Source organism: Eurosta solidaginis, chromosome 2 (assembly GCF_040869045.1).
Source record: "Eurosta solidaginis isolate ZX-2024a chromosome 2, ASM4086904v1, whole genome shotgun sequence".
NCBI classification, from domain to species: Eukaryota; Metazoa; Arthropoda; class Insecta; order Diptera; family Tephritidae; genus Eurosta; species Eurosta solidaginis.
In genome coordinates, this window is record NC_090320.1 from 118,883,790 (window position 1) to 118,910,197 (window position 26,408).

Genomic DNA, 26,408 nt, shown 5'->3' on the forward strand with positions numbered 1-26,408 from the left:
AAATATAAAAATACCTCGATGGGTTGACAACATCCCGAACCAGCAGGTTGAGCTGCATGGTTTCTGCAATGCGTCAGAAAAGGCATATTGCGCCACTATATATGTATCTGCGAACAACCCACGGTGCCACCACGTCGTCTCACCTTCTGGTCGCTAAAGGCAAGGTTGCCTATCTTCGCACTACCAGTCTTCCAAGACTAGAACTATGTGCAGCTCTACTGCTTGCCCGACTAATAGCCGTCGTACAATCCCATCTCGAGCTCTCTTTACATGTGGTCTGACTCGGAAATTGTGTTAGCATGGCTCGAAAAGCCTCCCCACGCTTGGAAAACTTTCGTATCCAATCGAACAGCTGAAATTATGGATCTCGTCGGAAGCGCCTACTGGAAGCATGTAGGCAGTCGCGACAATCCAGCAGATATGGGCACAAGAGGATGCAAACCCATGGACTTGGCAAATTCTTCGCTGTGGTGGAATGGCCCTGCGTGGCTGACCCAGCCCCCGAAGCCTGGCCAAAAGCATCTACCCGCAGCATCAACCGGCCTGAAAATGCGCCGAGTCGAAGCACTACACTCAGCTGAAGATGACCCTGATGTATTGGATCGATTTTCCTCTTTTCCTCGCGCCCTCAGGGTCATGGCATATACCTTCAGGTTCATTAATAATCTCAAGGACCGAATTCGAGGCATTAAACCCGCTTACACTCCCTCTCTGTCGCATGAAGATCTCCGCAAAACGAAAAATAAACTTGGAAAATGCAAAACCAATTGATAAAAGAAACTCTCTACTAACCCTCAACCATACCTCGATGAAAACGGGCTCCTCAGGGTTCATGGTAGATTAGTTCATTCGACGTTGACTAACAATGAAAAACATCCCGTTATTATATCAGAAAAATTAAGATTCGCTGTCCTCTATATACAGTACCCCCATGAACTTCTTCACGCCGAGACAGGATCTCTATATTCCACGACTCAAACCCCTCATAAAGAGATGCATACATCAGTGCAAAACTTTTACCCTCCACAAGCAGAAAATGCGATCGCAAATCATGGCGGACTTGCCCCCGGAACGATGCACTTACGCTCCGCCCTTTACCACTACCGGTGTCGACTTTGCGGGGCCTTTTCAAATAAAAGCCTCCTTGCTAAGGTCTCACACCTTACTGAAAGGCTACGTGGCCGTTTTTGTCTGTTTCGTGACAAAAGCTGCCCACCTTGAGCTATGCTCGGACCTAACAACCAATGCCTTTCTCGCAGCATTTGCTCGCTTCGTCGGACGTCGTGGATATCCTGCCACAATGATGAGTGATAACGGCAAAACGTTTATTGGAGCTGAAAGAGCGACTGAAAAGGAGTTCGTTGACTTCATGAAAACTGCCTCTCAAGAAGTAATCGCAAAATACTCTCCCCAGGGCATCAATTGGAAATTCATTCCGTCCGGAGCTCCCCACATGGGCGGCTTGTGGGATTCTGCAGTGAAGAGTTTCAAACTGCTCTTTATGAGGACTCCAGGAGCCCACAAGTTCACCTTTGAAGAATTTACCACCCTCTTGGTAGGAATAGAAGCCGTATTGAACTCTCGTCCTATCTCACCTTTATCCCAAGATCCCACCGACTTTACCGCGCTGACCCCCGGCCACTTTCTCAGAGGTGGCCCCCTCCTCGCTATCCCTGAAGTGAATCACGCGGATTTATCTCTTATAAACCGATGAGACAGGGTAAAAAGCTTAGATCATCAATTCAGTAAAAGGTGGAAGGAAGACTACCTAAAGGATCTCCAGAAAAGGCAGAAGTGGAAAAATCCACAACCCGAGCCCAAGATCGGTGAGTGTGTCGGCATTCACGACGACTCACTTCCCCCGACTGAATGGCGCCTTGGACATATTGAAAAAATACATCCAGGTCTTCACGGCCATATACGTGTTGTTGACGTTCGTACGCAAACCGGCACCCTCACACGACCACTTGTTAAGCTCTGTTTCCTCCCTCAGACTGAAAGCCCACCATCTCGGGCAAACCCGGAGAATTCGTAGCTACTCTCAAACCACCTCTGCCCACTCTTACCACATCACCGTCACTAATATGTCGTATTTCGCAACATAATGCCAGCTGAAGTCCCCTGTATTAGTATTTCTCTCCACTAAAATACTTTTACAACTGTAATTACAGATCGCTATGGATCGTGCACATCGATCGTCGTCACGAAGGCCAGTGCGGTCGGAGATCGGTGCTCCCAACCGCGCCAATGAATCACGCAGCTCGACGATATTAACTGATTACCGACGGTGCCGCATATGCACCCGTCAGCACGCTCTTCGGAACTGCGTCATATTCCAAAAAATGAAACCACCCCAGAGATGGATGCTTGCACGAGCCCATAAGTTCGGCCTAAATTGCTTGGCATTATCCCAAGTCACCAGCGAGTGCAGCTCGTATGACAGATGCCGCATCTATGGAGCGCGACATCACTCCCTACTCCATCGGCGGAACGCTACCTCAAGCGCCCAACGCGCCATCCAGGCACCACAGCCTGGAAGATCCGGCACCCGCACGCGCCGCCCAGGCATCCCGGCCTGGCCGATCAGCCGTACCGGCACCCCCTGCCGCCACCGGGCGACACCGTTCTCGCCCGGGAAACAACATTCCCTCAGCAGCACCTAGCATCGCCCGACGCACCATACGATGCACCGCAAAAGGGCTGCAGACCGCCAACGCTAGAGGAAAAGTATCCGAAATCCTCGTGCGAGATGCGTTGCGGACCCTTAAGGAACTACAAGAGGCTCTAGCCGCTGAACGCGTCTAGGGCGGAGACGATGGCTGAGCGACTATTACACAGTCATCAACAACCAACTGCATCAACATAATTTGCAGCTAGTTAAAAACCTAAACTTGAATTTTACCTGAATTTTTTATGTTGAATTTGAACATGTACCTTATTTATAATTACCTTAACTAAGTTACATATATATATATAAATATGTACATTGAACCTTTTTATACATTACTATTTGATGTATAGCTATTATATTTAAGACTCATGAATTGTGTTAAATCCATGAATTATATCTATATTTATATCTATTATAGTATTACAGTCCACACTTCGCCGCTCTGGCAACCCCATCCGTGAGTTGACAGATCGGGTTGGTGTGTACATACACATACACATATGACGTGTTTTGACATTTCTTTTTTATTATTATTATTCGCAATTTTTGACCATAGCGGTTGTGATTTTTTCTTATATTAAAAAGAAATTGTTAAACCCTCTCCAATATAAATATATAAATGTAACCTTTCAAAGTGCAAGGTGTTGAATTAAAGTAACTAGTTAAAAAGAAAACTCTGTTTGATATAAACGAACGAGGTGAGCCTTGTATTGCCATCCATCCACTGCCGCCACCGTAAAGCGCCAAATACACGACACGAACATTTCCGCGAACATTCCGCAATCTTGTTCGCAGCCATACACCATACGAACTTTTGGCCGAACATTAGTTCCCTTTCAGACAGCGATGAATACGGACAAACAATTGTGCTGCAGCAATATTGCTTTTTACTTGCCACAATGATGGCAAAGATTTATACATTTCAATAAATTCACTCAGAAATTTTTTATTGTCCATTTTACTTTTCCGCGCATGTCTGTTCCGTTCAGAAATTACTACGATTATGAGCTATTTCGCCATACACGCACGTACAGTTCGCGCAAATGTTCGCCAAAAATTAAAATATTTTGATTTTTGGCGAACATTTGCGCGAAATGGCAAACACCACCATACACGACAGAAAAGGTCGCAGAAACATGACATAACGGGAATGTTCGCGGGAATGTTCGTGTCGTGTATTTGGCGTTAACCAACCACACCACAACCAACTCGTCGAATCATCAAAGCACCACCACCTTTGCCATCACCAGCATAACCTCGCCATCCCGGCCGTGCCAACACCGCAGCAGCCGTGTCCGCAGCAGCTCCATACAAAAAAGGGAAGGTAAATTTATGTACGGTGTCCCCCTAAACAGGTATATAGAACCGGGCAGTGGAATTTTCCGTACGGTAACAAAAAATTTATTTATTAGCTAGTTTTTGAAACAAAATTCTAAGGGTTGTAAGGACTTGCACCTTGTGGTACCAGTGGGTAAGGAAATTCAAAATTTCTGCCGTTTAGGCTCTATGATGATGGCCATATAACCAGGGTCCAGATCTTTAGATCGGACGGTATAAAATTTGAGAATTTTAGATTTCGGGTCCGTATTTTAATCGGAGGGAATATATATATGGGTATATATATTGGGTAACAAAGTGCTTACTAACCTAGGTCGATTTGTATAGACGAAAGTTAACCTATATCGCGCCATCGATTTTTCGATAGGATTTGGGCTCAGGAAAAAAAAGTTCCACCACGCATACCCAAAAAAATAATTTTTGAGCCTGCAAAAAAAAATCGATTTTTGACCAAAATTCTTCTAAATCTCCATAAAAGAAATTTGTTTTTTTTTTCAAAAAAACTGCATTTACCAATTTTGCATTTGCCAATTGACTAGAAACAACATACATAAAAAATGATTTGGAGCCTTGAAAATTAAAAAATCGAAAAAAACGTTGAAATTTTGCAGGCTTAAACATTATTTTTTTAGGTATGCATAGTGGAACTTTTTTTCCTGAGCCCAAATTCTATCGAAAAATCGATGGCGCGATATAGGTTAATAAATCGACCCAGTCTAGTACTTACTCAGACAGTTTTCTATGTTTTACTTGCGGGTTGTTTGTGTATTTTCCTTGTTGAGGGTGGTCATCCTTGATGTTATGTTTTTAATGTTGTTTTGATGTATGTATGTTTTGTCCAATTGCGTATTGAAAAAAAAAAATTTTCTTCAAATATTTTTTCACAAAACTTTATTCTTTAGTTTTTCCCAACTTTATCTTCCTTTTTTGTATTTATATTTTTCGTTTTTTGTCTTCGTGTCTTGTGTTTTCGTGAAAAAGTTTAAATAAAGTATTTTTTTGCAAAAATTTTCACTATTTATCTTTTCTTTTGTTTTTTTCCAAGGATTTTATTTTCCTTCTTCTTTCATTTTTTTTTTTTTTTTGTAATTTTTCCCACACACCTTAATGTTAATTTTTTATTTTTCATTTGTGTTTTTGTGTATGTATGTATGTATGTTTGTATGTATTATTTTTCAATTTTTGTTTTTTCTGTTTTTCTAAATATTTTTATTTAAAGCACTTTTTTATATTTATATTTCAGCACTCTGCTTTGCACACAGAGTATATTAACTTTGATTGGATAGCGGTTGGAAAGGAATCGAGATAGATATAGACTTGCATATCAGTATTGAACAAAAATTTGATTGAGCCATGTCCGTCCGCCCGTATGTCCGTTAACACGATAACTTGAGTAAATATTGAGATATCTTCACCAAATTTGGTACACTGGAGCTTATCTTTATATCAATGGTATTTCAATTCCCAAGTTGATTTATAAGAATAAATAGGAAAAATTTCAAATTTAAAAAAATGGGCGTGGCACCGCCCCTTTATGACTAAGCAATTTTCTATGTTTCGGGAGCCATAACTCGAAGAAAAGTTAACGGATCGTAATAAAAATGGGTACACAAATTTTCCCTATACAAGGAAATATTTCTAGAAAAAATGGACGATATCGCATAAAGACCACGCCTACTTTTATATAAAAGATTTTTAAAAGGGTCGTAGACGAAAATAATAAGCTATATCTTAGCGAAAAAGAGCTTTGTATCAATAGAATTTGACTTTCTACATTGAGTTATAACATTAAATTGGAAAACCCTAAAATTTTTGAAAGTGGGTGTGGCACTGCCCCTTTTATAACCAAGCAATTTTCTGTTTCGGGAGCCATAACTCGAAGAAAAATTTACATATCGTAATGAAATTGTGTACACATATTTTCCTTATAGCAGAAAATATTTATTTGTTTATTTATCAAGCAAACCCACAACCATTTTCTAGTAAAAAATGACGGTATCGGTTAAAGACCACGGCAACTTAGATATAAAACAAGCTTAAAAAGGTCGTAGACTAGAATAATAAGCTATAACTTAGCAAAAAATAGTTTTGAATCAATGATATTTCACTTATCAAGTTTTATTGAAAGAGGAAATGGGGAGACATTTTTTTTAAACGGGCGGTGCCACGTGTTATGTAGAAAAATAATTTATCTGAAATGAAATGTACAATTGAAGCTCACACTGAGTATATAATATTCGGTTACACCTTTACTTGTTTTTTTGTTATGGTGTCCGTACTGGCCCGCGTAAATATGTAAAATTTGTAATATTATACTTTTTTTATATAAAGCACTTTTATGGTTTTTGTGACACCTTTTGTTGTTATTGTTTTTTATTAATTATGTTAAATGTATGTATATGAAGCTCTAGATTTATTTTTTTTCTCCTATTTTGAGCTTTTGCCGCTGGCTGTCTTTTATCGCAAAAGGACCATGTATAAAACTTCCACTCTGCACTTTCTTATGAACAAAGGGGGGGACACTTTATATCAAACATATATATATTATTTTATATCACTTATTTCATTTGTTATTAAAAGAAATATAAATGTAATTTAAGGAAATATGTATACAAACTTTTATGAAATGCGCGACGGCGGGCGGGCGATAAACAAATAGGCGAACGATGCGGCCACGGGGTGTGTTTGCGGGTGGGTAGTTTAATGTGAAGTAATTAATTATGGTTTTGAGCGCGGTGATTATTGCACACAGCTGAGCTGCAATGCTTGCGCTTGGCCGCACTGGCCAGGTGTTGCCAGCGGAGGGAGGCGGACTTAGTTCGAAATTTTTATCATGGCTTCAACAGTACGTTTCATTATTCGCGTAAAGGACTAACACTTTTGTTATTCGCGTGAAAGGCTAGCACAGTTCGTATTTGCGTGGAAGACTAGCACAGTTCACGGGATTCAAGGGATTGATACCTGCAATACAAAGCTTCATAGCTTCCGCGAACCAATTGCCAACATCACCTACCCGAGGGGAATCCTGTAACAAATATGAATATATCATGGACAAACCTAGCAGGACTGGCTCAGGCGACCCCAAGGTGTACCTTAATGATCCTCAGTGCCGTAACGTACAGTATCTATATCCAGCAAGGGACCATCAACATCGATAACACTCCCCGAAACCTTGAAGAGTGTCTTTAGAGCTACAACAATAACAATTACTAACACGTCCAAAAATATCGGGAGAGGTGTCTAAGATGCGTTTTTACCTCGGTACAAATAATACAAGGCCCAAATTTTTCCTCTGTCAAAAAAAGTTTAAAATTTGCATTTGTTTATTCTAAAATCCTGTAGCTCGGAGTCCAGTTGTTTCCGACACCACCGTCAATAATATTCAAAACAAACAAATTTTTTAAATGTGATATACAGTGAGTACACACGTCACATTATGTAAGAACGTTGATGGGTTGAAAAACCTAAAAAATATTTTAGTTCGAATAAGAAAATTTTTTCAAGTCAAATGATTATTTTCTCAAACCAAATAAAGCTTTTTTTCATTTCATGGGCTTAGCATAGTGTTTCATAACTATACTAAAGTAGTGCAAATATGTGTATGTTTATCGTGTTTTTAATATCATTTGCCTTTTTTTAAAGCGGCATTTATTTATAATTAACTTTATTGAAATCAGCTCCTGTCACCCAATGCCCAGTTGTTCAGTGTACGTTTAAAATTCAGTTAAGTGGAGCTCAGTTTACTTCTAGCACTTTTATCACTTGCTCAATTGGCGATTAACCGTTAGACGGTTGCGGCCGTCCAAAAAGGGGCGTAGTCGCTCCTTCGTTGTGCCAACTGGCGCCAATTGGTAACACCAAGGGCATATAAACCGTTCTGTTCTCATTCATCATCAAACCCATCTTTTCCAGCTTGGAGTAAGCAGAAATTACGGCGCGGGTATACAGGCCGATGATATTAATATCGTCAGCACAAGTCAATAATTGCAGCACTTATAGAACATTGTTCCAGAGCTGTTATATTTTGCAGCTAGTACTTCTTACTTACTTAATTGGCGCTTAACCGTCTAAACGGTTATGGCTGTCCAACAAGGCGCGCCAGTCGCTCTTTCGCTCCGCAAACCGGCGCCAATTGGTCACACCAAGGGAGTTTAAATCGTTTTCCACCTGGTCCTTCCAACGGAGTGGGGCCGCCTTCTACCTCTGCTTCCATAGGCGGGTTCCGATAGAAACACTTTCTTGGCCGGAGCATCATCATTCATTCACATAACATGGCGTAGCGAGCGCAGCCGCTGCGTTTTAATTCGCTGGACTATGTTGATGTCTGCGTATAGCTCGTACAGCTCTTCATTAAATCTTCTTCGGTACTCGGTACTCGCCACTCGGTACTTCTACTGTTGCAATATAATTCAGTAAATAATATGGCAGAGTAAAACTCTGGTTAACTTTAAGCGTAGTTTAAAATCTCAATGGAAATCAACGTCTGATTTTTAAGTAGAACTTCAACCTATGTATTTAACATTGTTCCAGAGCGGTTATATTTTGCAGCTAGTACTTCTACTGTTGCAATATAATTCAGTAAATAGTATGGCAGAGTAAAGCTCTGGTTAACTTTAAGCGTAGTTTAAAATCTCAATGGAAATCAACGTCTGATTTTTAAGTAGAACTTCAACCTATGTATTTAAGCACTTGAAGCTAATAACAGAAAAGTTATGTGTGATAGCTCAAGTTAATGCTAACAGATAACTATTTAAACGGAGTTCTTAAACAATTTGAAGGAATGATTTACTAAATGAATTTTACGAATTACTGATGTGCTTATGGCACACGGTGGGCAGGAAGCAACGATAGGTTGCATGAAGGTGTCGACAAAAAAGGAAAGTGGGGTTGTATTTGGTGATGATTATAGATGAAAAATTCGTTGGATTTGAAATCCTAGCTGCTCCTATTTCAAAAATATTCACATTTTACATATTTCTGATAGAAAATATAGATATAGAAAAGGCGTGTTTTTGAATCGTTGGAACATATTTATGCAATATATATAATTGATATTTTATATTTTATATTTGATACATAAATATATACATACATAAATAACAAAATTTGTAAATAAATAAATATATATATGTGTATATACAAGGGGCAGGGTGGGGTGTAGCCTTGGCGTGCCTTGCCTAATGATTCGGTCGAATGTAAATATTCTCATTCTAACATATTTATGTGTCAATATTAAAAGATGTATGTTTAAGCTCCAAATGTATGTACGTGTGTAAATATGCATATGTGTGTATACATATAATTTACGTAAGTTTTTAGCCGGTTTCAAACGTTTCCAAGGTGCACCACGTGGAGGCAACTTACTTTGCACTTCGTTTTTTTTTTTATTTTTTTTTGTGTTTTTTTCGTTTTTTTGCTTTGCATTTTTTTATTATTTTTAATATTTTCTTGTTTTATTTGTTTATGGGTTTTTAATTTTTTTTTTACTTTTTTTAAGATTATATAAACTTTATAAACTTAACTTTTAAATTCTCAAATCTTTTTACATTATAGTTTATTAAATACTAAGATTACAAATTCAAATATGCTGTGATAAAAATGTCACTACAGATTTTTTTTTAACCGTGTCAAATAATTTGGTTCTTCAATCATATTTATTTTAAATCTTTCCCAGAATTTTTTTAACTCCTTATGAATCGACTCCCCAGCCGGACCATAATCCTAAACCATCGTTATTCAAGAATATAATGGCTTGTTTCAAATGTTCTAGAATAATATGGAGCTTGAGTGTTTGAGAAATCTTAGCACTTTTTAATGCTTCACGGAGTTCGCTTAGATTTTTGTCAAGATCAGTAAGATCCGCTTTTTTTGGCATTAAAAGCCAAATTAAACTTCCTTAACCCTAACGCCATAGTCGTAACTATACCCATATCCATAACCATCTCTATTGTGATCGATTAATGGTGCCATAACCGTAAACAGCTGACCATTGCTATCACGAGCTGGGAATGTTTTGTTTATAAAAAGTGATTGCAAAATTTGGTAATTTGTGTGGAAGAACGTTTATCAATTACACTTCAGTAAAAAATTTCCAGATATTAACATCGTATATTGTATTATTAGTATGATTTTTAGGTACTGGGCACATGGTATTCCTTTCAAAAAATAGCTTGGAGCCACAAAATTGGAAAGAGCACTGTGAGGATGATTGTGTTGGAGACTTGCGAGGCTATCTGGCAAACGCTTTCCACAAATATATTTAAGTGAACCCACAGAGCAGCAATAAAAAGATATAACAACTGACTTTTTCCCAAATGTGGAACATGCCAAATTGTGTAGGTGCTATTGATGGAAAGCACGTTGCTATAAAATGCCCTCCGAAGTCAAGATCCCTGTTTTTATTATAAACAGTTTTTCAGCATCGTCTTGTTGGCAGCATGCGATGCTAAATACCAGTTTACCGCTGTAAGCGTAGGAGCTTATGGAAGTCAAAGCGATGGAGGCATTTTTCATGCAACAAGGTTTGGGGAAGATCTGTTGGAAAATCGATTACCACTTCCACCAGATACTCCTCTTCCATTATCGTCACAACCCTTTCCGCATTTCTTCGTTGGAGATTGTGCATTTCCCTTAAAAAACAATCTAATGAAACCATATCCGGGAATATATACAAGGGAACAGCGAGTTTTTAATCACAGACTGTCGCGGGCCCGCCGCGTTATAGAAAACGCATTTGGGATTTTGACTGCGCGATGGAGAGTATTGAAAACCAAAATGCAAGTTTTATCCTGAAATTGCAGAAAAAATAGTCTCGCATGTTTAGTGCTGCATAATTTCATTATGTTCCACGATACTAGTCGGTGGTATTGCCCAGAAACTACACTGACGGAGAAGGGGCGAGTACAGAATGGAGGAACGAACTAAGAACTTGTGGAGGTTCGCTGCGGACAGTACACTAATTCGAAGAAGGGGCCGAAATAGTACATACAAGTATCGGGAATACCTTACCAACTACTTTATGACCGGGTTCAGGAGGTAAGAACGCAACTTATATACACTTATCTAGAAGTTATTTTACATTTTGACTACCTCCTTATAGATCATTTCGGCGGAAGGCGGATACACAACAAAACAAAGCAACAACCATTGCTGCTGCACAAACACAACGCTGCTACAAAATCATAAGCTTTTCAAATTATTTTAACATAGAATAATATAATTTATTTCATTTACCCGAGGGGAATCCTGTAACAAATATGAATATATCATGGACAAACCTAGCAGGACAGGCTCAGGCGACCCCAAGGTGTACCTTAATGGTCCTCAGTGCCGTAACGTACAGGATCTATATCCAGCAAGGGACCATCAACATCGATAACACTCCCCGAAACCTTGAAGAGTGTCTTTAGAGCTACAACAATAACAATTACTAACACGTCCAAAAATATCGGGAGACGTGTCTAAGATGCGTTTTTACCTCGGTACAAATAATACAAGGCCCAAATTTTTCCTCTGTCAAAAAAGTTTAAAATTTGCATTTGTTTATTCTAAAATCCTGTTGCTCGGAGTCCAGTTGTTTCCGACACCACCGTCAATAATATTCAAAACAAAAAAATTTTTTAAATGTGATATACAGTGAGTACACACGTCACATTATGTAAGAACGTTGATGGGTTGAAAAACCTAAAAAATATTTTAGTTCGAATAAGAAAATTTTTTCAAGTCAAATGATTATTTTCTCAAACCAAATAAAGCTTTTTTTCATTTCATTGGCTTAGCATAGTGTTTCATAACTATACTAAAGTAGTGCAAATATGTGCATGTTTATCGTGTTTTTAATATCATTTGCCTTTTTTTAAAGCGGCATTTATTTATAATTAACTTTATTGAAATCAGCTCCTGTCACCCAATGCCCAGTTGTTCAGTGTACGTTTAAAATTCAGTTAAGTGGAGCTCAGTTTACTTCTAGCACTTTTATCACTTGCTCAATTGGCGATTAACCGTTAGACGGTTGCGGCCGTCCAAAAAGGGGCGTAGTCGCTTCTTCGTTGTGCCAACTGGCGCCAATTGGTAACACCAAGGGCATATAAACCGTTCTGTTCTCATTCATCATCAAACCCATATTTTCCAGCTTGGAGTAAGCAGAAATTACGGCGCGGGTATACAGACCGATGATATTAATATCGTCAGCACAAGTCAATAATTGCAGCACTTATAGAACATTGTTCCAGAGCTGTTATATTTTGCAGCTAGTACTTCTTACTTACTTAATTGGCGCTTAACCGTCTAAACGGTTATGGCTGTCCAACAAGGCGCGCCAGTCGCTCTTTCGCTCCGCAAACCGGCGCCAATTGGTCACACCAAGGCAGTTTAAATCGTTTTCCACCTGGTCCTTCCAACGGAGTGGGGGCCGCCTTCTACCTCTGCTTCCATAGGCGGGTTCCGATAGAAACACTTTCTTGGCCGGAGCATCATCATTCATTCACATAACATGGCGTAGCGAGCGCAGCCGCTGCGTTTTAATTCGCTGGACTATGTTGATGTCTGCGTATAGCTCGTACAGCTCATCATTAAATCTTCTTCGGTACTCGGTACTCGCCACTCGGTACTTCTACTGTTGCAATATAATTCAGTAAATAATATGGCAGAGTAAAACTCTGGTTAACTTTAAGCGTAGTTTAAAATCTCAATGGAAATCAACGTCTGATTTTTAAGTAGAACTTCAACCTATGTATTTAACATTGTTCCAGAGCGGTTATATTTTGCAGCTAGTACTTCTACTGTTGCAATATAATTCAGTAAATAGTATGGCAGAGTAAAGCTCTGGTTAACTTTAAGCGTAGTTTAAAATCTCAATGGAAATCAACGTCTGATTTTTAAGTAGAACTTCAACCTATGTATTTAAGCACTTGAAGCTAATAACAGAAAAGTTATGTGTGATAGCTCAAGTTAATGCTAACAGATTACTATTTAAACGGAGTTCTTAAACAATTTGAAGGAATGATTTACTAAATGAATTTTACGAATTACTGATGTGCTTATGGCACACGGTGGGCAGGAAGCAACGATAGGTTGCATGAAAGTGTCGACAAAAAAGGAAAGTGGGGTTGTATTTGGTGATGATTATAGATGAAAAATTCGTTGGATTTGAAATCCTAGCTGCTCCTATTTCAAAAATATTCACATTTTACATATTTCTGATAGAAAATATAGATATAGAAAAGGCACGTTTTTGAATCGTTGGAACATATTTATGCAATATATATAATTGATATTTTATATTTTATATTTGATACATAAATATATACATACATAAATAACAAAATTTGTAAATAAATAAATATATATATATGTATATACAAGGGGCAGGGTGGGGTGTAGCCTTGGCGTGCCTTGCCTAATGATTCGGTCGAATGTAAATATTCTCATTCTAACATATTTATGTGTCAATATTAAAAGATGTATGTTTAAGCTCCAAATGTATGTACGTGTGTAAATATGCATATGTGTGTATACATATAATTTACGTAAGTTTTTAGCCGGTTTCAAACGTTTCCAAGGTGCACCACGTGGAGGCAACTTACTTTGCACTTCGTTTTTTTTTTTATTTTTTTTTGTGTTTTTTCGTTTTTTTGCTTTGCATTTTTTTTATTATTTTTAATATTTTCTTGTTTTGTTTGTTTATGGGTTTTTAATTTTTTTTTTACTTTTTTTAAGATTATATAAACTTTATAAACTTAACTTTTAAATTCTCAAATCTTTTTACATTATAGTTTATTAAATACTAAGATTACAAATTCAAATATGCTGTGATAAAAATGTCACTACAGATTTTTTTTAACCGTGTCAAATAATTTGGTTCTTCAATCATATTTATTTTAAATCTTTCCCGGAATTTTTTGAACTCCTTATGAATCGACTCCCCAGCCTGTTCGGACCATAATCCTAAACCATCGTTATTCAAGAATATAATGGCTTGTTTCAAATGTTCTAGAATAATATGGAGCTTGAGTGTTTGAGAAATCTTAGCACTTTTTAAGGCTTCACGGAGTTCGCTTAGATTTTTGTCAAGATCAGTAAGATCCGCTTTTTTTGGCATTAAAAGCCAAATTAAACTTCCTTAACCCTAACGCCATAGTCGTAACCATACCCATATCCATAACCATCTCTATTGTGATCGATTAATGGTGCCATAACCGTAAACAGCTGACCATTGCTGTCACGAGCTGGGAATGTTTTGTTTATAAAAAGTGATTGTGCAAAGTGATTGCAAAATTTGGTAATTTGTGTGGAAGAACGTTTATCAATTACACTTCAGTAAAAAATTTCCAGATATTAACATCGTATATTGTATTATTAGTATGATTTTTAGGTACTTGGCACATGGTATTCCTTTCAAAAAATAGCTTGGAGCCACAAAATTGGAAAGAGCACTGTGAGGATGATTGTGTTGGAGACTTGCGAGGCTATCTGGCAAACGCTTTCCACAAATATATTTAAGTGAACCCACAGAGCAGCAATAAAAAGATATAACAACTGACTTTTTCCCAAATGTGGAACATGCCAAATTATGTAGGTGCTATTGATGGAAAGCACGGTGCTATAAAATGCCCTCCGAAGTCAAGATCCCTGTTTTTATTATAAACAATTTTTCAGCATCGTCTTGTTGGCAGCATGCGATGCTAAATACCAGTTTACCGCTGTAAGCGTAGGAGCTTATGGAAGTCAAAGCGATGGAGGCATTTTTCATGCAACAAGGTTTGGGGAAGATCTGTTGGAAAATCGATTACCACTTCCACCAGATACTCCTCTTCCATTATCGTCACAACCCTTTCCGCATTTCTTCGTTGGAGATTGTGCATTTCCCTTAAAAAACAATCTAATGAAACCATATCCGGGAATGAATACGACAAGGGAACAGCGAGTTTTTAATCACAGACTGTCGCGGGCCCGCCGCGTTATAGAAAACGCATTTGGGATTTTGACTGCGCGATGGAGAGTATTGAAAACCAAAATGGAGTTTTATCCTGAAATTGCAAAAAAAGTAGTCTCGCATGTTTAGTGCTGCATAATTTCATTATGTTCCACGATACTAGTCGGTGGTATTGCCCAGACTACACTACACTGACGGAGAAGGGGCGAGTGCAGAATGGAGGAACGAACTAAGAACTTGTGGAGGTCCGCTGCGGACAGTACACTAATTCGAAGAAGGGGCCGAAATAGTACATACAAGTATCGAGAATACCTTACCAACTACTTTATGACCGATGGTGCAGTAGCATTTCAAAATCACATCGAGTAATATATTTCAGGAGGTAAGAACGCAACTTATATACACTTATCTAGAAGTTATTTTACATTTTGACTACCTCCTTATAGATCATTTCGGCGGAAGGCGGATACACAACAAAACAAAGCAACAACCATTGCTGCTGCACAAACACAACGCTGCTACAAAATCATAAGCTTTTCAAATTATTTTAACATAGAATAATATAATTTATTTCATTTTTTTCTGTATACATACAGTAAAGAACGATACTGAAACAATACTTCATATATTTTTAAAACAAATATTATGGTTTTTTATATATAAAGTTAGTTAAAATAATTCACTAAATCAAAAATTGGTTAAAATTGCAATCCGGCCTCGTGTATATTAAATAGAGCATAATATAATACCACAAAGTTTGTATTTTGCGTTCTTATTCTAGTTTTGCACTTTAGTGTTTACACATACTAATATTTAGTATAAAATGGAAAGTGCAAAATTCAAATTAAATATTTTGCCGGAAAACGAAAAATTGAATTCAAAATTTTGAAGGAAAACGAAAAAAAAAATTTAAATACATATTTTTTGCACTTTCATAAATACGCAAATTTAGTTCATAAAAATCCGTCACGAACTTTGAAACTTTTTGAGCAGAACTTTTAAAAAATCTCTTGTATGCAACTTTGTTTCTTATTCAATTTTGTTATAATAATATGCAAGTTAGAAAGTGTTAAATTTTCATCCCCTAATGCATCAACAAAAATTTACGTTTGAGCTATTACTAACCAATGGGCAACAAAGCTGCATACTCAAAGATTACCTAAAAATCAATTCTGGCAATGCGTAAACTTTGAAACTTTTATATACGTATAAGATTTTTGTTATATGTTATGCTATATTTTAAATGAATATCAATAATAACACATACAGCTGTGAACACGACAATAGCAGTGTGAATTATAAACGCTATTTTTTCATTTTATTTATTTTCGTTAATTTTCGAAATAACTTTAATGAATTGTATAGCCAAGCACATGTAAACTAATTTCGAAAACATTTTCAGGAAAATTCGAAAATTCGAAAGGTGTTAAAAAATCTTCATGTAAATTTCAAACTTTTATTTAAAGTTTTCAGAATTTTTTTAGTGTTTTTGAATCGTTGGAACATATTTATGCAATATATATAATTGATATTTTATATTTGATACATAAATATATACATACATAAATATATACATACGTAAATAAATAAATATATATATATTTATATACAAGGGACAGGGTGGGGTGTAGCCTTGGCGTGCCTTGCCTAATGATTCGGTCGAATGTAAATATTCTCATTCTAACATATTTATGTGTCAATATTAAAAGATGTATGTTTAAGCTCCAAATGTATGTACGTGTGTAAATATGCATATGTGTGTATACATATAATTTACGTCAGTTTTTAGCCGGTTTCAAACGTTTCCAAGGTGCACCACGTGGAGGCAACATACTTTGCACTTCGTTTTTCTTTATTTTTTTATTTTTTTTTTGTGTTTTTTTCGTTTTTATGCTTTACATTTTTTTATTTTTTTTTAATATTTTCTTGTTTTGTTTGTTTATGGGTTTTTAATTTTTTTTTACTTTTTTTAAGATTATATAAACTTTATAAACTTAACTTTTAAATTCTCAAATCTCTTTACATTATAGTTTATTAAATACTAAGATTACAAATTCAAATATGCTGTGATGAAAATGTCACTACAGCTTTCTTTTCCGCTTTTTTTGGCATTAAAAGCCAAATTAAACTTCCTTAACCCTAACGCCATAGTCGTAATCATACCCATATCCATAACCATCTCTATTGTGATAGATTAATGGTGCCATAACCGTAAACAGCTGACCATTGCTGTCACGAGCTGGGAATGTTTTGTTTATAAAAAGTGATTGTGCAAAGTGATTGCAAAATTTGGTAATTTGTGTGGAAGAACGTTTATCAATTACACTTCAGTAAAAAATTTCCAGATATTAACATCGTATATTGTATTATAAGTATGATTTTTAGGTACTTGACACATGGTATTCCTTTCAAAAAATAGCTTGGAGCCACAAAATTGGAAAGAGCACTGTGAGGATGATTGTGTTGGAGACTTGCGAGGCTATCTGGCAAACGCTTTCCACAAATATATTTAAGTGAACCCACAGAGCAGCAATAAAAAGATATAACAACTGACTTTTTCCCAAATGTGGAACATGCCAAATTGTGTAGGTGCTATTGATGGAAAGCACGTTGCTATAAAATGCCCTCCGAAGTCAAGATCCCTGTTTTTATTATAAACAGTTTTTCAGCATCGTCTTGTTGGCAGCATGCGATGCTAAATACCAGTTTACCGCTGTAAGCGTAGGAGCTTATGGAAGTCAAAGCGATGGAGGCATTTTTCATGCAACAAGGTTTGGGGAAGATCTGTTGGAAAATCGATTACCACTTCCACCAGATACTCCTCTTCCATTATCGTCACAACCCTTTCCGCATTTCTTCGTTGGAGATTGTGCATTTCCCTTAAAAAACAATCTAATGAAACCATATCCGGGAATGAATACGACAAGGGAACAGCGAGTTTTTAATCACAGACTGTCGCGGGCCCGCCGCGTTATAGAAAACGCATTTGGGATTTTGGCTGCGCGATGGAGAGTATTGAAAACCAAAATGGAGTTTTATCCTGAAATTGCAGAAAAAATAGTCTCGCATGTTTAGTGCTGCATAATTTCATTATGTTCCACGATACTAGTCGGTGGTATTGCCCAGAAAACTACACTGACGGAGAAGGAGCGAGTGCAGAATGGAGGAACGAACTAAGAACTTGTGGAGGTCCGCTGCGGACAGTACACTCATTTCGAAGAAGGGGCCGAAATAGTACAAACGAGTATCGGGAATACCTTACCAACTACTTTATGACCGATGGTGCAGTAGCATTTCAAAATCACATCGAGTAATATATTTCAGGAGGCAAGAACGCGACTTATATACACTTATCTAGAAGTTATTTTACATTTTGACTACCTCCTTATAGATCATTTCGGCGGAAGGCGGATACACAACAAAACAAAGCAACAACCATTGCTGGTGCACAAACACAACGCTGCTACAAAATCATAAGCTTTTCAAATTATTTTAACATAGAATAATATAATTTATTTCATTTTTTTCTGTATACATACAGTAAAGAACGATACTGAAACAATACTTCATATATTTTTAAAACATATATTATGGTTTTTTATATATAAAGTTAGTTAAAATAATTCACTAAATCAAAAATTGGTTAAAATTGCAATCCTGCCTCGTGTATATTAAATAGAGCATAATATAATACCACAAAGTTTGTATTTTGCATTCTTATTCTAGTTTTGCACTTTAGTGTTTACACATACTAATATTTAGTATAAAATGGAAAGTGCAAAATTCAAATTAAATATTGTTGGGTTTTTTGCGATCAGTTCAATAATTTTTATTTTTTATGATTTGTAGGCTAGTCTGATCTAATTTATGCTGGTGCAAATAAAACAATTAATTCACCTTACGCCCGACGTTTCGCTGAATATTTCAGCATCCTCAGGGGCAACACTATTTATTTCCAAATTAAATAAACAAACAAAAAATATTTTATGTTGAAAAGCACATACATATAAATTAACACAGTAGTTTTAAAGTAAACAAAATTTCTACACTTACAACAATATCGGACAATATTAAAATTTACTTATCAGTACCACCTTGTGTGGTAGTCTTGTCATAACTAATTTGTTTTTTGTTTAGACAAAGCATGTATGCTGCGGCAATATTATCGCTATCTTCCTTCTTGTTCATGGTCCTTTCTCTGTTTTGTAAAATGTGCAAGCTTTCCAAGGTATATCTCGTCATTTCTCTTTTCTCCTTATCAATAATTGTTGTGTTGGTAAAATCTGCTGTATGGCCGTTGTTAATCATATGTTGTGATAGGGCTGTAGTGGGTTTTTGTTTTTTTATGTCTGCTTCGTGTTCGGCAATGCGAATACCTAGTGCGCGCTTTGTCGTCCCAATGTATGCTTTATCGCATTGCTTGTTTTCTTTTCCCATGCATTCAATTTTATATATGACGTTGTTTTGTTGTTGCTTGTCTATTGGAGATTTTGTTCTTGTGTATATTTTGGATAATGTATTGTTGGACCTGTAGGCTAGTGTGATGTTTTGTTGTTCGAGTATATTATGATCGATGCTTGCACTTAATTTCGGTATGTATGTCACACTGTAGTATTTCTTTTTATCTGTTGTTACTGTGTTTTATTTGCACCAGCATAAATTAGATCAGACTAGCCTACAAATCATAAAAAATTCAAATTAAATATTTTGCCGGAAAACGAAAAATTGAATTCGAAAAAAAATGTTTAAATACATATTTTTTGCACTTTCATAAATACGCAAATTTAGTTCATAAAAATCCGTCACGAACTTTGAAACTTTTTGAGCAGAACTTTTAAAAAATCTCTTGTATGCAACTTTGTTTCTTATTCAATTTTGTTATAATAATGTGCAAGTTAGAAAGTGTTAAATTTTCATCCCCTAATGCATGAACAAAAATTTACGTTTGAGCTATTACTAACCAATGGGCAACAAAGCAGCGTACTCAAAGATTACCTAAAAATCAATTCTGGCAATGTGTAAACTTTGAAACTTTTATATACGTATAATATTTTTGTTATAGATTATGCTATATTTTAAATGAATATCAATAATAACACATACAGCTGTGAACACGACAATAGCAGTGTGAATTATAAACGCTATTTTTTCATTTTATTTATTTTCGTTAATTTTCGAAATAACTTTAATGAATTGTATAGCCAAACACATGTAAACTAATTTCGAAAACATTTTCGGGAAAATACGAAAAATCGAAAGGTGTTAAAAATCTTCATGCAAATTTCAAACTTTTATTTAAAGTTTTCAGAATTTTTTTAGTGTTTTTGAATCGTTGGAACATATTTATGCAATATATATAATTGATATTTTATATTTGATACATAAACATATACATACATAAATAACAAAATTTGTAAATAAATAAATATATATATATATATATGTATATACAAGGGACAGAGTGGGGTGTAGCCTTGGCGTGCCTTGCCTAATGATTCGGTCGAATGTAAATATTCTCATTCTAACATATTTATGTGTCAATATTAAAAGATGTATGTTTAAGCTCCAAATGTATGTACGTGTGTAAATATGCATATGTGTGTATACATATAATTTACGTAAGTTTTTAGCCTGTTTCAAACGTTTCCAAGGTGCACCACGTGGAGGCAACTTACTTTGCACTTCGCTTTTTTTTATTTTTTTATTTTTTTTGTGTTTTTTTCGTTTTTATGCTTTAAATTTTTTTATTATTTTTAATATTTTCTTGTTTTGTTTGTTTATAGGTTTTTAATTTTTTTTTACTTTTTTTAAGATTATATAAACTTTATAAACTTAACTTTTAAATTCTCAAATCTTTTTACATTATAGTTTATTAAATACTAAGATTACAGATTCAAATATGCTGTGATGAAAATGTCACTACAGCTTTTTTTTAACCGTGTCAAATAATTTGGTTCTTCAATCATATTTATTTTAAATCTTTCCCAGAATTATTTGAACTCCTTATGAATCGACTCCCCAGCCTGTTCGGACCATAATCCTAAACCATCGTTATTCAAGAATATAATGGCTTGTTTCAAATGTTCTAGAATAATATGGAGCTTGAGTGTTTGAGAAATCTTAGCACTGTTTAATACTTCACGGAGTTCGCTTAGATTTTTTTCAAGATCAGTAAGATCCGCTTTTTTTGGCATTAAAAGCCAAATTAAACTTCCTTAACCCTAACGCCATAGTCGTAACCATACCCATATCCATAACCATCTCTATTGTGATCGATTAATGGTGCCATAACCGTAACAGCTGAACATTGCTGTCACGAGCTGGGAATTTTTGTTTATAAAAAGTGATTGTGCAAAGTGATTGCAAAATTTTGTAATTTGTAATTAAAATAAAGTAAAAGAATACATTATTAATAGCATTTTTATTAATGTTGCAACAAATTGGGTGCATATCTACATAGTGAAACAATTAGGTGGTAAATAAAGCCCCATATTTACACGTATCTCAATGTAAGCTGTTCACATATTACAAGTTTAATAAATGTATAAGTATTTCTGTATTTTTGCAGATTTAATTAAATATAGCACTACATATAGGCGAAGATTTATATATATTTGAGTGCAAGGACGTGAATTTAACAGTAATTATCTTCAAATAAAACTCGGAAACTGCCACACAAAACCTTTTGGTGCATAGAACCGGCTGCCATGGGAAGTGCATTAATACTCTGTCGTTATATTTGGTAGGTCTGTTAGTGATTGACGGCTGACCATATATACCAACACCAGCAAAGCGGTTGCATATCCTGAGGTGCTCTTACCGTTTTGTCTGTTGGTCGACCAATTGCTTGATCTCGGTATTGAGAGTAATAATTTTCTTATCTCCTGGTTGGGGTTTCGTCTACCGGTAATTCCTTGCTATCGCATCTATGAACCGCACTATATATAATGGATAATTAAGAAAAGAAGTAAATAAAACCTATTTATTTATTCCTGTTTAAGCTAACATGAGCAGTGCCGAAGAAATTGACAACTTGTTCCTCAGCATAATGGCGTTATATGCTGAAAGAAGGAAATTAAGACAAAAAAGACGATGGCATGCCCGCACCATTAATGCTAATAGGGCTCAAGCCGGATATCACCAAAAGACTTTCTTAAGAATTAAGGATATGGACGAAAGCGAGTTTTTTGCGCATACAAGAATGTCCCTGCCGGTTTATGACAATTTTTTAAAACTAATGGCTCCATCACTAACCAGCTTCAAACAACAATTTGGTGTGGAAGAACGTTTATCAATTACACTTCAGTAAAAAATTTCCAGATATTAACATCGTATATTGTATTAATTAGTATGATTTTTAGGTACTGGGCACATGGTATTCCTTTCAAAAAATAGCTTGGAGCCACAAAATTGGAAAGAGCACTGTGAGGATGATTGTGTTGGAGACTTGCGAGGCTATCTGGCAAACGCTTTCCACAAATATATTTAAGTAAACCCACAGAGCAGCAATAAAAAGATATAACAACTGACTTTTTCCCAAATGTGGAACATGCCAAATTGTGTAGGTGCTATTGATGGAAAGCACGTTGCTATAAAATGCCCTCCGAAGTCAAGATCACTGTTTTTTAATAATAAACAGTTTTTCAGCATCGTCTTGTTGGCAGCATGCGATGCTAAATACCAGTTTACCGCTGTAAGCGTAGGAGCTTATGGAAGTCAAAGCGATGGAGGCATTTTTCATGCAACAAGGTTTGGGGAAGATCTGTTGGAAAATCGATTACCACTTCCACCAGATACTCCTCTTCCATTATCGTCACAACCCTTTCCGCATTTCTTCGTTGGAGATTGTGCATTTCCCTTAAAAAACAATCTAATGAAACCATATCCGGGAATGAATACGACAAGGGAACAGCGAGTTTTTAATCACAGACTGTCGCGGGCCCGCCGCGTTATAGAAAACGCATTTGGGATTTTGACTGCGCGATGGAGAGTATTAAAAACCAAAATGGAGTTTTATCCTGAAATTGCAGAAAAAATAGTCTCGCATGTTTAGTGCTGCATAATTTCATTATGCTCCACGATACTAGTCGGTGGTATTTCCCAGAAAACTACACTGACGGAGAAGGGGCGAGTGCAGAATGGAGGAACGAACTAAGAACTTGTGGAGGTCCGCCGCGGACAGTACACTCATTTCGAAGAAGGGGCCGAAATAGTACATACGAGTATCGGGAATACCTTACCAACTACTTTATGACCGATGGTGCAGTAGCATTTCAAAATCACATCGAGTAATATATTCCAGGAGGTAAGGCCGCAACTTATATACACTTATCTAGAAGTTATTTTACATTTTGACTACCTACGGATACACAACAAAACAAAGCAACAACCATTGCTGCTGCACAAACACAACGCTGCTACAAAATCATAAGCTTTTCAAATTATTTTAACATAGAATAATATAATTTATTTCATTTTTTTCTGTATACATACAGTAAAGAACGATACTGAAACAATACTTCATATATTTTTAAAACATATATTATGGTTTTTTATATATAAAGTTAGTTAAAATAATTCACTAAATCAAAAATTGGTTAAAATTGCAATCCTGACTCGTGTATATTAAATAGAGCATAATATAATACCACAAAGTTTGTATTTTGCATTCTTATTCTAGTTTTCCACTTTAGTGTTTACACATACTAATATTTAGTATAAAATGGAAAGAGCAAAATTCAAATTAAATATTTTGCCGGAAAACGAAAAATTGAATTCAAAATTTTGAAGGAAAACGAAAAAAAATTTTTAAATACATATTTTTTTCACTTTTATAAATACGCAAATTTAGTTCATAAAAATCCGTCACGAACTTTGAAACTTTTTGAGCAGAACTTTTAAAAAATCTCTTGTAAGCAACTTTGTTTCTTATTCAATTTTGTTATAATATTGTGCAAGTTAGAAAGTGTTAAATTTTCATCCCCTAATGCATGAACAAAAATTTACGTTTGAGCTATTACTAACCAATGGGCAACAAAGCTGCATACTCAAAGATTACCTAAAAATCAATTCTGGCAATGTGTAAACTTTGAAATTTTTATATACGTATAAGATTTTTGTTATAGATTATGCTATATTTTAAATGAATATCAATAATAACACATACAGCTGTGAACATGACAATAGCAGTGTGAATTATAAACGCTATTTTTTCATTTATTTATTTTCGTTAATTTTCGAAATAACTTTAATGAATTGTATAGCCAAACACATGTAAACTAATTTCGAAAACATTTTCGGGAAAATTCGAAAATTCGAAAGGTGTTAAAAAATCTTCATGCAAATTTCAAACTTTTATTTAAAGTTTTCAGAATTTTTTTTAGTGTGAAGTTTTGTAGTCCAATCAATTTTAGTAGAACAAAGTGTATGTTTGAAGTTTCTAAAAAATCGCATTGATTTTTGCCAATTTTTTTTTTAAAGAGTGTTTTAGATTTTCTTCCATATAAATATTTACTCTTTGTATGGAACCAAATCTAAAACAGTCTTTGAAAAAAATTTGGGAAAAATCAATGCGATTTTTGAGAGACTTCAAACATGCACTTTGTTATACTAAAATTTATTGGACTACAAAACTTCATACTAAAAAAAATTCTGAAAACTCTAAATAAAAGTTTGAAATTTGCATAAAGATTTTTTAACACCTTTCGAATTTTCGCATTTTCCCGAAATTGTTTTCGAAATAAATTTAATTTGTTTGGTTATGCAATTCATTGAAGTTATTTCTACCATTAACGAAAATAAATAAAAGGAGAAAATAACTGATAAAATACATCAGTAATTTTCACTGCTATTTTAGTGCTCGCAACTGTACATCAATATATGTTACGAATAAAATTATTTTCACTATTAATATGAGCAGGTGTTTACATATCTACTATTATAAAAATTTAAGTTCTTGTGTTTGTTTCTTTGTTACATTATCACAATTCAATAGTCACCATAATTTTTTATACTCAAATTAACGTATTAAAACGGCCACATAGCCTTTCATTATCTTGGGAGACCGGAGCATAGAAGCCTTTATCTGAAACGGGCCAGCTAAGTCTACACCAGTCGTGGTGAAAAGGGGGAAACATCTACATCTTTCGGGGGGCAAGGCTGCCATTATTTGTGATCGCGTTTGTTGTTTGTGAAACACATTTTTTTAACTGAGGTTTGAGTCGGGGAGTATAGAACTCTTGCCTCATAGCTTGTTGCAGGAGGCGGATGTCCGCATGGAGGGAGGTCTCATGCAGAAACCGTATATAGAGGGCAGTAAATCGAGCCTTTTCGGGGAGAATTATGGGATGACACTCATTGTAGGTCATGTCGGCGTTTACTAATCATCCGTTGGCACGGAGAATCCCGTTTGTGTCCAGGAAGGGGTCAAGTGCCAGTAGGGGGCTTCGCTTTCCGATTGGTTTTGAATTTTTGAGGGAAGCTCTTTCGGAAGCGAGTAACCTCGACTGAGTCAAGCTCAGCAGACGGATTTTCGCGCGCATGACGTCGGCGTAAGAGAGGCCGGGATCGTTAGGGGTACGATTGCCTCCTACAGCATTTCTAAGCCGAGTTATAAATTTCAACGCGTACGCTGTTACGCGTAAGGCGCGGGGATAGGAGGAAAACCGTGCTAAGACATCTTCTGGCTCTTCCGCTGCATGCAGTGCTTCGACTCGGTGAAGTTCGGGAGGGTATAATATTCCTGGCCGTTGGTGTTGACCAGTCCTCGGGGGGTCGGGAAAGCCACTCTGGACCATTCCACCATAGCGATGAGTTAGCGAGATCGTCGGGGCTACATCTTTTTCCAAGATCCGCGGGGTTGTCTTTGCTTTGCACATGTCGCCAAGGGACATTTCCAATGAGGTCTATAATCTGCGCTGTTTGTTTGGAGGCGTATGTTTTCCAAGAGTGGGGTGGCTTTTCCAGCCAGGCTAGCACGATTTCAGAATCGGACCACATAATTAATTTTTTTTTGACTTAGCCCGAGATGGGGTTGGACTACTGCGACTAATTTTGCTAATAATAGCGCTCCGCATAGCTCCAGGCGTGGCAGACTAATAGTTTTGAGAGGAGCCACTTTGCCTTTGGACACTATAAGGTGAGAATGGACCTGAGTACCGACGGTACTCATTAGGTAAAGAGTTGCGCAATAAGCCTTTTCTGAGGCGTCGCAGAATCCATGGAGCTCAACATATTCATCGGGCGCAAAATTCATCCATCGGGGTATTTGGTGGCTGAGATAGAGGGAAGATTTTGAGAGAACTGCGCCCATTTGACTAGACGGATGGGTTTAACCTCCTCGTACCACTCGGTCCCGTCTAGCCACAATTCTTGCACCAATATTTTGGCCTGTATCATGATTGGCGTTAGCCACCCTACGTGATCGAAAAGTTTTGCTATGGAGGAGAGAATTTGCCGCTTCGTGGC

At 36.3% G+C, this 26,408-nt stretch overlaps 1 protein-coding gene and 1 long non-coding RNA gene across 4 annotated transcripts in view; one reads left to right on the forward strand and one right to left on the reverse strand.

Moving 5' to 3' along the window:
* Window positions 1-26,408, reverse strand: part of Wdfy2 (WD repeat and FYVE domain containing 2) — a 667,747-nt gene that overhangs the window by 568,505 nt on the left and 72,834 nt on the right. The gene's annotated exons all lie outside the window — the stretch shown is intronic.
* On the forward strand, window positions 21,511-22,442 carry LOC137240191 (uncharacterized). The gene is made up of 3 exons (XR_010949623.1): window positions 21,511-21,582; window positions 21,944-22,247; window positions 22,304-22,442. It is a non-coding gene; the product is annotated as an uncharacterized lncRNA (long non-coding RNA).